This window comes from Haemaphysalis longicornis, unplaced genomic scaffold, assembly GCF_048455015.1.
Source record: "Haemaphysalis longicornis isolate Haplotype H1 unplaced genomic scaffold, Haemaphysalis longicornis Haplotype H1 scaffold_9, whole genome shotgun sequence".
Lineage (NCBI taxonomy): Eukaryota > Metazoa > Arthropoda > Arachnida > Ixodida > Ixodidae > Haemaphysalis > Haemaphysalis longicornis.
This window is the reverse complement of record NW_027526460.1, coordinates 78064620-78077121: the sequence shown is the minus strand read 5'-3', so window position 1 is coordinate 78077121 and position 12502 is coordinate 78064620. Positions and strand designations below refer to the sequence as shown.

The 12502-nt window shown below is 45.1% G+C and overlaps 1 protein-coding gene across 2 annotated transcripts in view; it reads left to right on the top strand.

Moving 5' to 3' along the window:
* Positions 1-12502, top strand: part of LOC144153015 (solute carrier family 41 member 1-like) — a 117016-nt gene that overhangs the window by 21850 nt on the left and 82664 nt on the right. The window lies entirely within an intron of this gene.

Genomic DNA, 12502 nt, shown 5'->3' with positions numbered 1-12502 from the left:
TGATGGTATTTATGATAATTGTACTGGTATCGATGATGAACGCGATTATTTACAGGCAGCACCTTTACCTCTTACATGAAACTACGCATTATTCCTTATCGCCAGTGACAGTTCCCTTACTGACACGATATCTGCTTTCTGGACACATTCTAAATGATCCTATAATAAAAAATGCAGCAGTTCATACTTCAGGGTGTGAACTGCTGCATTTTTTATCATAGGATCATTTAGAGTGTGTCCAGAAAGCGGATATCGTGTCAGTAAGGGAACTGTCACTGGCGATCGGGAACAATGCGTAGTTTTATGCTGCCTGTAAAAAATTGCGTTCATCATCAATACCAGCACAATCATTCTGACTACCATCATCATCACTGGCACTGACGTATGAACTGCCGCAGTTCAAAACAAGCACACGTCCTGCGATGTCCACATCTTCTAATCCATGTCACTACAAGCAATCTCAGCAAGGTGGTGGGTGGTTGTGGTTTGCGACGGGAAAAGGAAAGCAAATTCACTGGTGATATTTTGAGCTCGGCAGAGAGCTCACCTGCATACAACCCAGTGCATGGGAATGGAAGTAGAAGGGGAGTGATAAGATAAAGTAGAAAGAGAGAGAGGGAGAGAAAGATATAAAGAGAGCTGTCAGTCCTAGAAAGCTGTCAGTCCGGGAACATCACTCAATCACTGCACTCCGGGCTACAGCCGCTGCGTAAGGCCGGTCGTCTCCAGGAAATGAAGCAGTAATCTCAGCAATGCGTTCTACGGTGGACACTTACATTTCATTGACTTCTAGGTTTTTAAACCCTTGTGACTCAATGTCGTGTTTATAAGTAGGGTTAGAATGCATCCGAATGAAAAGCGAAATCTCATTTTCCCGCATTCCCACATGCCTCAACGAAATTTCAGTGGTCTGGACCCAGCTGGCCTATACCATAAACTTATGTGACCGCCAAGGTCCAAAAGAGTCTGTTGTTTTCCACTGCCGAATACCTCTTTGACTTCCACAAAAAAATGGCCGGCGGCGCAGACAAAAGAAAAGTAAAAAATGGTTGAAGTAGGGCCTTGGATTCAAACAAGCAGGCAAAACAATGAGAGCCTGAACACGCGATCACTACATCCGATCACCGGCGCTAGTTTAATAAAAGAGGACCTTGTGACTGCGTTGTGGCCCTCAACTTAGGAACGTGTGTTAGAGACATTTACTGAGAGCTACAGGATTAATCTGCGCATACTAATTGCAAAAGTAGCAAAGCACATTTACACTATAGCGTATATGTAGGGCTAACAGAGGCGAAGAACAAAACAACCGCAAAAAAAACGAAATAGAAAAAAAATTCCCCGCATTTCCCCGAGGGGAAGAATGTGAAAGTGCGAATGCACGAGTTGAATTTGCGCGGTTCGGTAAAGTTCGCGAAAGAGAGATCACACACACACACACACACAACTACAAAGAAAGAAAGATGCATTTATTCACAGACACCTATTTGTGTTGTCGTTGTACTTGATTGCTAGAGCGGATCTCAGCTTTGAAATTTCGTGTCAGTACTCCTTTAAGCGGGTGCATTAGCCCTTCTCACGCCCGATTCCTTGCCAATCCCCCACGTGGGCATGTGCCATGTCAGCGGCCAGGCAGCGCGCGTCCATCTCCCCCCGTTGCCAAGGAAGACGAGGAGCGCGCGCACCCGCAGCTGTTGCTATGCGGACGGCGGCGGACGCTTCAGGCTCGCTTAAGAAGTGCATTCGCACTTAAAAAAACAATCACCCTCCGAGAGTACCCACCCATGCCCTAAGAGAGAATAAAACAAGAAGAAAACGACGCAAAAAAAAGATCATGTCGATGGTAATGGCAGGACACAATAGCGCCGCTTCAGTACCGCTTCATGTATACGGGAGTAATTTAGGCATGCTTATTACAAAAATAGCAATGCAAAATTATGCTAATAGTGTATGTGTAGGGCTAACTAGAGCGATTAGCCAATCCTCTTACTCATAGTAACACGAAGAAGAAAAAAATATCGTACCTTTCTAACGAAGGTTGAGAGAAGCGCGAAAGCTAGAAATGCGTCCAATCAATCGTCAAACCTCCAAAGACCCAAATCGCAAACGAAGAAAGAACCCATGCGACGATTTTTCGCGCACTAAGTAAACGCATCTACGAACGACCTAAATATATATACCGATACGCGGTTTATGAGATGAAGGTCTACTACTTTACTCCTCCTTCATGATCGATGCGTGTATTGTCTGATCTAGAACCATTCCTTTTTCGCGATTTTCAAGTAACCGCTTTGACAAAATGGAAGCCTGGTTTCACGCACGCGCCATGTGTACAGAGATATTCATCATTATCAGCAACAGCAGCCTGCTCAGGTCCACTGCAGGAGGAAGGCCTCTCCCATTGACTTCCAACCACTCTTGTCCTGTGCTAATCGAGTCCACTGTTTAACCCCGAAATTCCGTATTTCATCCCTCCATCGTGTTATTAGTTTTCCCCTTCTTCTAGACTCAGCTCTTGGTATCCGCTCTGTTACCCTAATTGTCCACCGGTTGTCGATTCGTCTCACTACATGGCCAGAAATCTTATCAGAGCTTTTTGGTCGACCAACTGGTCTTTGGGAAATGCAGTAGTTTTCTGACAGAACGCCATTTGTCCTATTAAGAAAGCTGTCGCTTTAGAACAGCGCAATCGGCAAATGGCCATGACTGTGACAGCGGCAAGATGCAATCGCACTCCTCGAGAACCTTCTGCTGTAGGTGCTGTCACTACTACGATCAATTGTAAAGCGTTTACATTGGCGGCGGCTGTGAAAAGTGAGTAGTAAGCTTCAAAGAAAAATGCCAGGCAACACAAAAATACGGCACGCCGAGCAAAGTAGCACGCGCTCGCTGCAGCTAAAGTGACTAGAGCCCGCACCACCGCAATCGTTACTACGCGAAGGCAAGACGCCAGATATATTCCTCTGGTTGCGAAGACGTTGCAGTATCAAACGATAACCTAATGAGAACAGGTCTACGATTGGATATAAATAGGGTTGCTCGTTTTCTGATAAAACCCGATTTTACCCGACTTTTACACCCCGACCATGTTTCAGAATAATAAACCTGATTTCGCCCCGAAATAGACTCTTTCAAAGTAGCGATCTGCACAATCGTGCGCTTATGGTCCGCCGCTAGCTACCGGTATTTGCTGGAAGCAAGCCCGACAAACACACCTTCCGAATTCATTGAGTATTGGCATGGCTCTACTGCTCGCAACCCAGGCTGACAAATGTGGCACTGACATTGTTGTGCCTAGCTAATGGGAGCTGTAATGTGAAGAAAACTATCTCCAGGCTGAGATACGTTCGATGATCGGACAGGTCTTGAATGGAGACCGACTTGCTGCGCATGCAGATAATAACGTATGTAAACAAGGATGCGTAAAAAAATCGATGGCGAGCTTTTCGTGAAAAAAATGCTTCATTCCCTGGAAGCTATCAATCCTCTTTACTGCCAGCATTACTGATCCATATCCAAACAAAAGCCAAATTTCGGAGAGTATTTGCTAGAAAGCCCTGATAGCTTGAAACACCTTGAAACAAACTCTAATTTTAACGCGTTAGTTAAGAATCTCGTGATACCTTCCGATGAAATAAACTGAGTATTGCTTGATATATCTGCATATTAAACCCGAAATAACCAGAAGTTTGGGCTTGATATATCTGCATATTAAACCCGAAATAACCAGAAGTTTGGAATCCTTTTAGAAAAAAACCCGATTTATCCCATGTTATCAGTTTGGAAATTAGCACCCGATTTCTACCCCCCCCCCTTTTTTTTTAAATGTATAAGAACCGAAAACGAACAACCCGAGATATAAAACATCTCATAGCTTAAAATAAAGCGTAACGCTTTCTCACTCCCATCATAAGCAACCTCAAATATCTCTCGGGTGTTTTTTGTGTCGCAGAACTTGCCCTCACTTTTACGTGTTTAAAACAAGCAGTGCACACGGGCCTAATCAAATCTGTGTTTCCGCTAATCCTTGTACCTTCGCGAAAGGAATGAGACAAATTATTTTGTGAAATTGAATCACCAGCCGTTGCCGCAAGTGCTTGCTTGAAATCGCACCCTTGAGGAGACCTCACGTACCCAACTTGTCACGGTTTTTCGGATGTTCATCAAGACGCAGCCAAGCTTGTTGTTCTACAAATGGCGTACCTCACTTACGCCTGCGATACTTGACAAACTTTCAATTCACAGTTCACGAGTGCACCTAATAGATAGTCAATGCTCTACTCGATAAAGCGGTGTTTCGAAGGCCTCCAGAAGGCCTCTGGAAAGGCCATGTATAACAGGTATTAGTCAGCAGCACTGTTTGTCCATTCCTGTGTCGTTGTCCACGGCTGTGCGTCCATGGCTGTGCCGATAACGACACGTTTGGTGTACGGTAACATAATGGTCGCACTTATGGACCTTTACTTGTTGTTAGTTCGGGACGCTGAGGCTAACCTATATCACACGGAAGTGTTCGCATGTTTGGCACTTTCGATAATATTTCACAAGAATGGTGGCAAGCCCACACCAGAATTATTAAAGTTATTGCGCATTTTTTTATAACTGATTAAATACTGGTCAGCCTAAATTTAACTCCGGACACAAAGACGAAAGACGAAGCACAAGCGCTTTGTGTCCTTTGTGTCTGAGTTAAATTTAGACTCGCCAGTATTCAATCAATTATGATTCAACTAGCTCAGATTCTGCCCATTCTTTTGTAACCTTCTGTGCTAAATGAGATTGACACGGCGTCATGAATAGAGCGCAGAAGTTAAACAGCGCTCCTTCGTGTAGTACCATTAGTTTTCGCGATTTACACGTTACGTCGTTCCCCACCTAATCGCCAAAAATATCGCAATTATTAAAGCGAAGCTCCCTTGGTCTCGCTGGTGGTGTGGTCGTGCAGGAAAGCCTACTTCACACAATCGGCGGGCCCTTTTTGATGTTGGTAATTATGAAACAACAGAAAAAACGCTTTACGTGGTGGGAATCGAACCCCGATCCCTCACGTTATGAAGCTGACGTCTATGCAATTTCGCCATAGTCACATTCCGGTCGCTCAGAATTTTCTTTGAGTTCGTTGCGCGGGTGTTGCAGTTGGACTTTGGCTTAGTTGAAGCGTACTTTGGCTTCAGACTACGGTAGTTTGGATTGTGGACTTTGGAGGCGTAAGTTCTGGACTTTGGTGCAACTCAGTTTGCATGGAGAAAGCTTGGCGTTTCCACCATCTTTCTTCGTAAAAAGCGGCCCTGATTTTTCACTAAATTTTCGGCGACGGCTGCTCCCCGACTTGTGCGCGGTACTCCCGGATCACCGCTTAAGTTCAGTGTTGGAAAAACCTTCTATTTTGCTTCGTAGTCGCCAGGTTTCTACCATGGGGCTTATTTTGTCTGTTTTGTCTCTGTCGGCTTGGGATCATCTTCTTCGCCTAGAAATATGCTTTGCGTTTCCACTCTTGTTTATACGATTCAGCAGGTAGGAAAGCTGACTGGTACCGAAACATCACGTGCACGTAACGCTTGCATTGCGCTGCCTCTGCCAACTCAGTCGAGGAAACGTTCGTCGTCACTGCCACACAAATATTTAATCAACTCAGGGGAAGAAAAACACGTTCTAAGGACGTCAGCTCAAATACGCACGTTTGTGGCGTGCGCAAAACGTTTTCGTACGCCTATGCACTGTCAATCCGTACGCCATGTCCTACTCAAAATTTATCACTTCTTTCTGTTTATATTTTTGTCGATCCCTCCTTCCCAGCGTCCATATGAAGCTTTTGCAAGTTTGACCTTAGGGCAGCTCTACGCAGCAGCAGTGCTAGCTGCGTGCGTGCGTGCGTGAGTGAGTGAGTGCGTGCGTGCGTGCGTGCGTGCGTGCGTGCGTGCATGCGTGCGTGAGTGAGTGAGTTACAAGGAATTGAATCAATACTAGGTTTTTTTACTTCATGATGGAAACGTGCCGAACATATAACGCAGAATAGAAAACTTGGGACGCCCTGCTACTATGCACCTTTTTCAGTTCTTCGTCCTGGGAATTGCCATTTTATCAGTGGGCTGTGCAAGCGGCCCTATAATTGGTGCAGTCGACAGGAAGATGCTACTGCGCATGCGCAACACAGCCCAGAACATGTTCCGTTCTTATGAAAGATTAACGAATGAAAAGGTTTACAGCAACTAAACTTTACTGAGAAAGTACCTGAATACCGGAATGATTAAAAAACAAAGTAAAACTTCCAGGTAGTTTCGCGAAGTGAGCCAATTTTTCCCATTTCTGCCGTCATTGCTTATTAAAGTTCATAGCCAACTTCAAGATAGCCCAATTAGGTACATTATTCCTCTTCGCTGACGTCATTGCTGGAACCAACTTTTATCGCTGAGCTTTGTACACCGCTAAAACTATGGCGTAAAGCTAAAACAGGGCGCCATGCCTACACGCGCCTTCCGAGGAACGCCAGCTCAGCGTCCTGTAGTTAGCGCGGTGTGGAGCTCGCGCCCATTGAGCTGTACTTGCTGATACAGAAAGCTTCCGCTGTCTCACCCTCTCTCTTACCTTCGTACCTACCTGTGCAGCAACCATGTCCGTAGGAGAATTAGATTCTAACCTCTCTCCGTACACTCCTCTAGACGCAATGCCAGGCTGCTTAACGGCCTGCCAACAAATAAACCATTGTGCTCCCGCAACGTACCCTGTTCCGCATGACAGCGGCAATCTATACACAACTGAGCCGACGCAACGCACTAACTGCTTCACGTATCTAAAAGGACCCTGAAACACTTGTTTCAACTTTTTTTTTATATACTAAATGCTCTGAGAACGTAATCAACAAGTACACTTACGGCTTAGAATAAGGGGTCGCTCTACCTCAGCCAAAAATTAGTGCTCTATGCCGATCAGATAACTTACACAATCGCTCAAAAACATTTTTGTTCTCTTTTCCCGTCTTGGAGTTCTTCGAACGCTCGAATTACAATCGGGTGTAGGAAAAAATGGTCCCGGAAAAAATGGTCCCGGAAAAAATGGTCCCAGAAGAAATGGTCCCGGAAAAATTGGTCCCGGAAAAAATGGTCCCAAAGCCAAGGTAGGAAAAAATGGTCCCGAAGCCAAGGTAGGAAGAGAGAGAGAGAGAGAGAGAGAAACATGTATTGTACTAATGAGCATGATGTTCTTAGGGGGTGTATCATGATTGCCCCGCGCGCAGAATCCCCGTCGCGAAAACCCCGCGACGTTAGCCCCGTGTCTCATTTGCCCCGTGTGCAGTAATCCCCGCGTGCCATTTGCCCCGATGCCAGTTTCCCCGACTCATTCTCCCGGGGCGATATTATGGCGAATCATTTTCTTTTCAGTGACTATAATTTTTTTTTAATTAGAGTAAAGTAAGGTTGGACGATCTTCTCAAGAAGAAGATTGGGTCTGCCGCTTTCCCGAAGTAGCACTGGGGCGTTATTCCTTCTTCCCTTAGCTGCGATAATTTAGATGAGGGTTCAAAGTACGATGGCGGTAAACGCTATCCCCCCCCCCTTCCCCCTCCTCTCGGGTCTAGGACATTTCAGTGCACGGACAGTTCAGTGTACGGACATTTGGATGCATGGACGTTTCGGTGCGCAAGCTTTCCGGCAAACGAATTATCTGGTTCTTACTTGTTTCGAACAGTCATGCTATATTTCCGCGTAACTTGAGTTATGGAGCCCAATAATCTACTGGAGTGCTCGCCATTTTACATTGATGCCATTTTTATTGGCGCCAGTAATTTGAATAAATTCAGAATTTCAATATTTCTGTTTATACCTTGTCCAGGAAACATTTATTACGTAGCCAAATAATTAAATCCTTACACAGACCCTTTTATTTACTACAGCTCTTATTAATGTAGATTCGCTCTTTTTTCCGCATGCACATAAGCTAAGGAAAGCAGCCGATGTTTACGATGGATTTTGCAAGTAATTTTCTCTAAATAAAAGGCGCACTCCCACCATAGCAAGGCAGCACCTTTACAAACATTGTTGCTCCCGAAATGCAGAAAAAATGAAGTGTTTCATGCCGGCAGCGCTGTGACGCTAAAATAAACTTGCAAATACTGTTGTCGGCTGATTTTTCTTACTGAGTCTAGAATATCGTCGTGAAGAAAAAAATGGGCTTTTTTGAAGACAGCTGCAGCTTCTATGTCTCTTAAATCTTGCTAAAGCGTGTATCGACGGTTCCATGCCTCGCAGTTGTTTGTGCAGTTTTAATCCAATTACTTGCATTGAAATTTTTAATCCATGCACAGCCCTACCATCCATCCATCCATCCATCCATCCATCCATCCATCCATCCATCCATCCATCCATCAAACCATCCATCTATCAAACCATCCGTCCGTCCGTTCGTCTGTCTGTCTACCCAATTTTCTTTGTTAGATTTTAGCCTCCAAAGGCGTTAATTTCGGCCCCTTATAGGAATATTAAAGCATTCCATCTCTTTCTCAACCCTTTAGCTAAAACACAAAGGGACAAAATAAAACCGCAAAAAAGTTCACATCCGACTAACTTGAGGAGAAACACGTTGACCGGGCCATGGGACCATTTTTTCCGAGATGGTCACTGGGACCATTTTTTCCGGGACCATTTTGTCCGGGACCATTTTCTCCGGGACCATTTTTTCAGGGACCATTTTTTTCGGAACCATCTTTTCCGTTTCCGTAAGACGTCATATGCCCAGCTGTGCGATTGGCTGAGGACGGCAAAAGAAAACGCAAATTAGGTTGAGCTTATAAGTTTGTCGAACGAGCTGTTTGCGCTTAAATGTATTGCATATTCACTTTACAGCAGTAAGAATGGGGGTGTAAACAATGAAAGTTTCGAAAATACACGTAAACACAGAAGTACCGACGCGCGCTGCTGTTGGTACTGGGCGTACTATGCTTCTTTTAGCGGCACAGCAGTCCGCCGCTTTGGAGTTGTACACGACACTGGCCGATCGGCGTAAGCGACTTTGTCTAACGTGACCCTGTTTGTCGAGCATACACGGTGTTTCACGAAACGATTACTTTCTACCGTAACAAAGACAAGCCAGGTGTAAATACGGTCAAAAACAAAGCATCGGCGGACAACGGTCCGTGGATGAGTATGGTAGCGCCATCTGGGAAGATTGACGGCAAGCAAGGCTACAGAGCCGAATGACGCATTGGAAGTTTGTTTGAATACGAGCACTTATGACTTCATTTCTGACATCTCGGAAGCACACGATTTGGCGGAAGAATCAAAATTTTAGCATAAATTGATTAATTTCTCAGTGAATACGTCATCGTTTGCTGCAGGACAAGCGCTGGGGGCATCATAAAACACGATATCTTTCGAATAAAACAAACTTGTTTTTTGTTTGCATGGTGCCTTTAAGTTGCAGCAGTAAATGCATTCGATCACCGCTTTAAAACGATGTTAGAAAAGCAAAGCAGAGACGGAAGGCGCATCTGCTACGATGAGCAAAACAAGCAGTGCCGCTCAGTGTTGGCGATTACTGTAGCTATAGCAGTGCTTTTAAACACAAGGGGAAGTTGAAAGGCTGCATCTACAGCGTTACAGACGCCCTTTAACGCTAAAACCTCAGTGAGCGTTCCACAGGACCTCATCGAGTTGCTTGCAAGCCGCTCAGAAAATTTGGCAGAGTAAATTGAAAACCGCAGAGAAAATTTGAAAACACAAAGTTCCCGCCGTATCTCGAAGCCGCTATGTTGATGCCGTGTGAGAGAGAGTTAACATGCGGAATCTTTTCCATTTCTTTTCTTCCTTCTTTGCGACGCAAGCCTCAACAGATTAGTCTCAGTACTCTGTTTTATGCCACAATTAATAGTAATAAAACCGGTTGTGACTATTATTTGTTTTCATTGCCGAAAATCCCATCCATTTCTCGTAGTTTTACATCTTTCATCGATTTGGTGATGAATTATTTAATTGCACACCTTCACAGGTAATGCTCCGTTATCCCTTTCATAAATTTCGTCAACATTTCGTTGGCCTCGGCGATAGGTTAAGCATTTCGGGATCGTACGGATATGTTTGCACTGGTCTTGTTATGCAAGCTTATATAATAGCGAACATGGGGGGAAATTGTTACGCGACCTCCTAGAATTTTGTCATGAGAGCTTTACAAGTGTAGCCTACATTGTTGAAGTGGCCTGCCGGTAAGGTTTATATCAAGCACCACTGAATCGTATTTAGGAGACGTTTTTAGGGCCAATTGCTAAAACACTCATTGATGTTGAACCGATACCTTCGAGTCAAATGCTTGTGTCAGTTTACAAAAAGTTTTGCTCCGGGAACAAAAATCTAAACAAGAACCGTTATCAAATATTTTCACATAGCGACAGCAAGGCGATCATGAAGTTTTGCCTTCCAAACTACCTAAACCCTTCGGAAGGTGAAGTTCTTTTAGCGAGTTCCGGCTTTTTTTGTCGAAAAATAGCATGCTGTGCTGTTACACTTTCTAGCACGCACGCACAAAATTTGACAGCCTTCATTACTCTCTCGTAGTTCCTCAGTCCAAGGTCGAACGATTTCTGTGCTATTCCTGATTTCAGTGCAAAGAGAACCTGGCAGTGAGATCCGAATCTTTGGCGCCAGGACGTTGGTATCGCGAATGCCCATCTTGAGTGGCAAGACTTCGTGGCTTGTATTAGGTCCGCCAGGAAATTCAAAGCTCGCCTACCTCGAAGGTCATCCGAGTACGTTTATTTTTAATTTACCGGGGCGGAATCGTTCACAGGTTTTGTTGAGCTCAGAATTTCACCGCCGCTGTTTTTTTTTATTAGTACATAATTCGGGGGCGCTCATCTCAGTGTTATGCATAAATTGCCTTCCTGTTGTGGGGCCTCCACATGTAAACTTTATTTTTGAATCTTGAGTAACCTGGCAAACTACGAATACCGTCTATCGCGAACTGGGCTTCAAAGACTCCCCCTGATAAAAGTCTTAATTACCTTCACGATGCCGGGTTACCTTCACCTTCCCTTCCTTCATTACCTTCATTACCTTCACTTCCCTCAGTATATGAAAGTGTGAGATAAACCGATCACGTGAAGAGCACGTTTACCTAGAAACTAGAAAGGTAGCTTTGCCAGTTCTAGCTAAAAAAATTTCAGAATACTGCAACGCAGCCTATTAAGGATATTGTCTGCAATTTTCCGTACAAGTGATGTGTAGATTTCACGTCATTGGAGAGTTCAGAGCGAAAGCAGTGCTACTCTGTGACGGAATTGGGATGCACCAGATCCCCAGTACACGACACAAACAGCTTACAGTGCCGAGTACAGCCCCCACATGTGCAACTTTGCATAAGATGACGTGTCATTAAAAGGTATCTCCACGCACAATAGTAACAAAGCATACGTTATGCGGCAAGAGCTTCCTGCCTGGTCAGCTTCTGTCACACAATCGGTATCTTAAGTTCGGTCGACAGTGCGAGACCAAAAGGCGAGTACATTCAAACATTCTCACCACCTTGCGTAGGCAAAATATCGTACCGCTGGCACTAATCGAAGCCTAAATGCAGTTGGCAGAGCACCTCTCTAAAGAAAAAATAAATCTCCCCTATTTCGACTTCCTCAAGTCTAACTATACCGGGCTCCACAGAGAGCTGTGCACCTGCGATAGCATACACTTGATTAGGGCGGTTTTTAAGCGTAGGCACGTGCAGCCAGGGCTGGCTGTCGGCTTCAAGAGAACCTTTGGCGTGGTCCCACACGGCTGTTTCCTCGATGCGCGGGCTGCGACAGAAGCAAAACCCCGTATACCAAGCTTCGCCTGGCCGTTCTTGTTCTGTCGAGCTATCGAGTTTACCGTTTCGACCACAGGCGTAACCCTGTCCACGAAATTTGAGGCAGTGAGTGTGGGGGGTACCTCAAGGTGCCACTATAGTGCTAACACTTTTTAACGTCGCGACGAGCAGCACGCCTCTGGGCGAAACAGAAACAGGATTTGAAATACCTTGCACCCATACCATCTTCTTGTAGTCACCGGCCTCCCACAGGTTGCTTTAAATCGATTCTTAACCCGCCCGCATACCAGTGGAGATTAACATTTTTAAAGGGCTTGATGTTGCCGGGAAAAAAATGCCTCGTTCACTCTGCAAAATCATTTGCGTTTGCCGGGTCACTTTTTCCCGCATCGGATACAAAGGCGCCCAATTTCACTATCCACGTCTGAGTTGGTTTCAGAAGGTAACGAGTGACAACTCTGAACGAACTGCTCACCGCCATGCTTAGTCATATGACAGCGTTGGTAAATTCTATAGCCGACCTTGCGTGCGTGTCGCCTCTTTATTCCGCACGCATGACTCAACGCAGTGCAGCCCGACGACCATTTCCCAGGCAAAAAAAACAGCAAACGCTCTGCAAAACCACAACAAAATGCTGAGCTCTTCAAAGTCCCACATGACATCTAACTCGTAGAGTTTTTTGTTCTATTGTTTGCCCTCCCACTCTCGGTCTCTATTA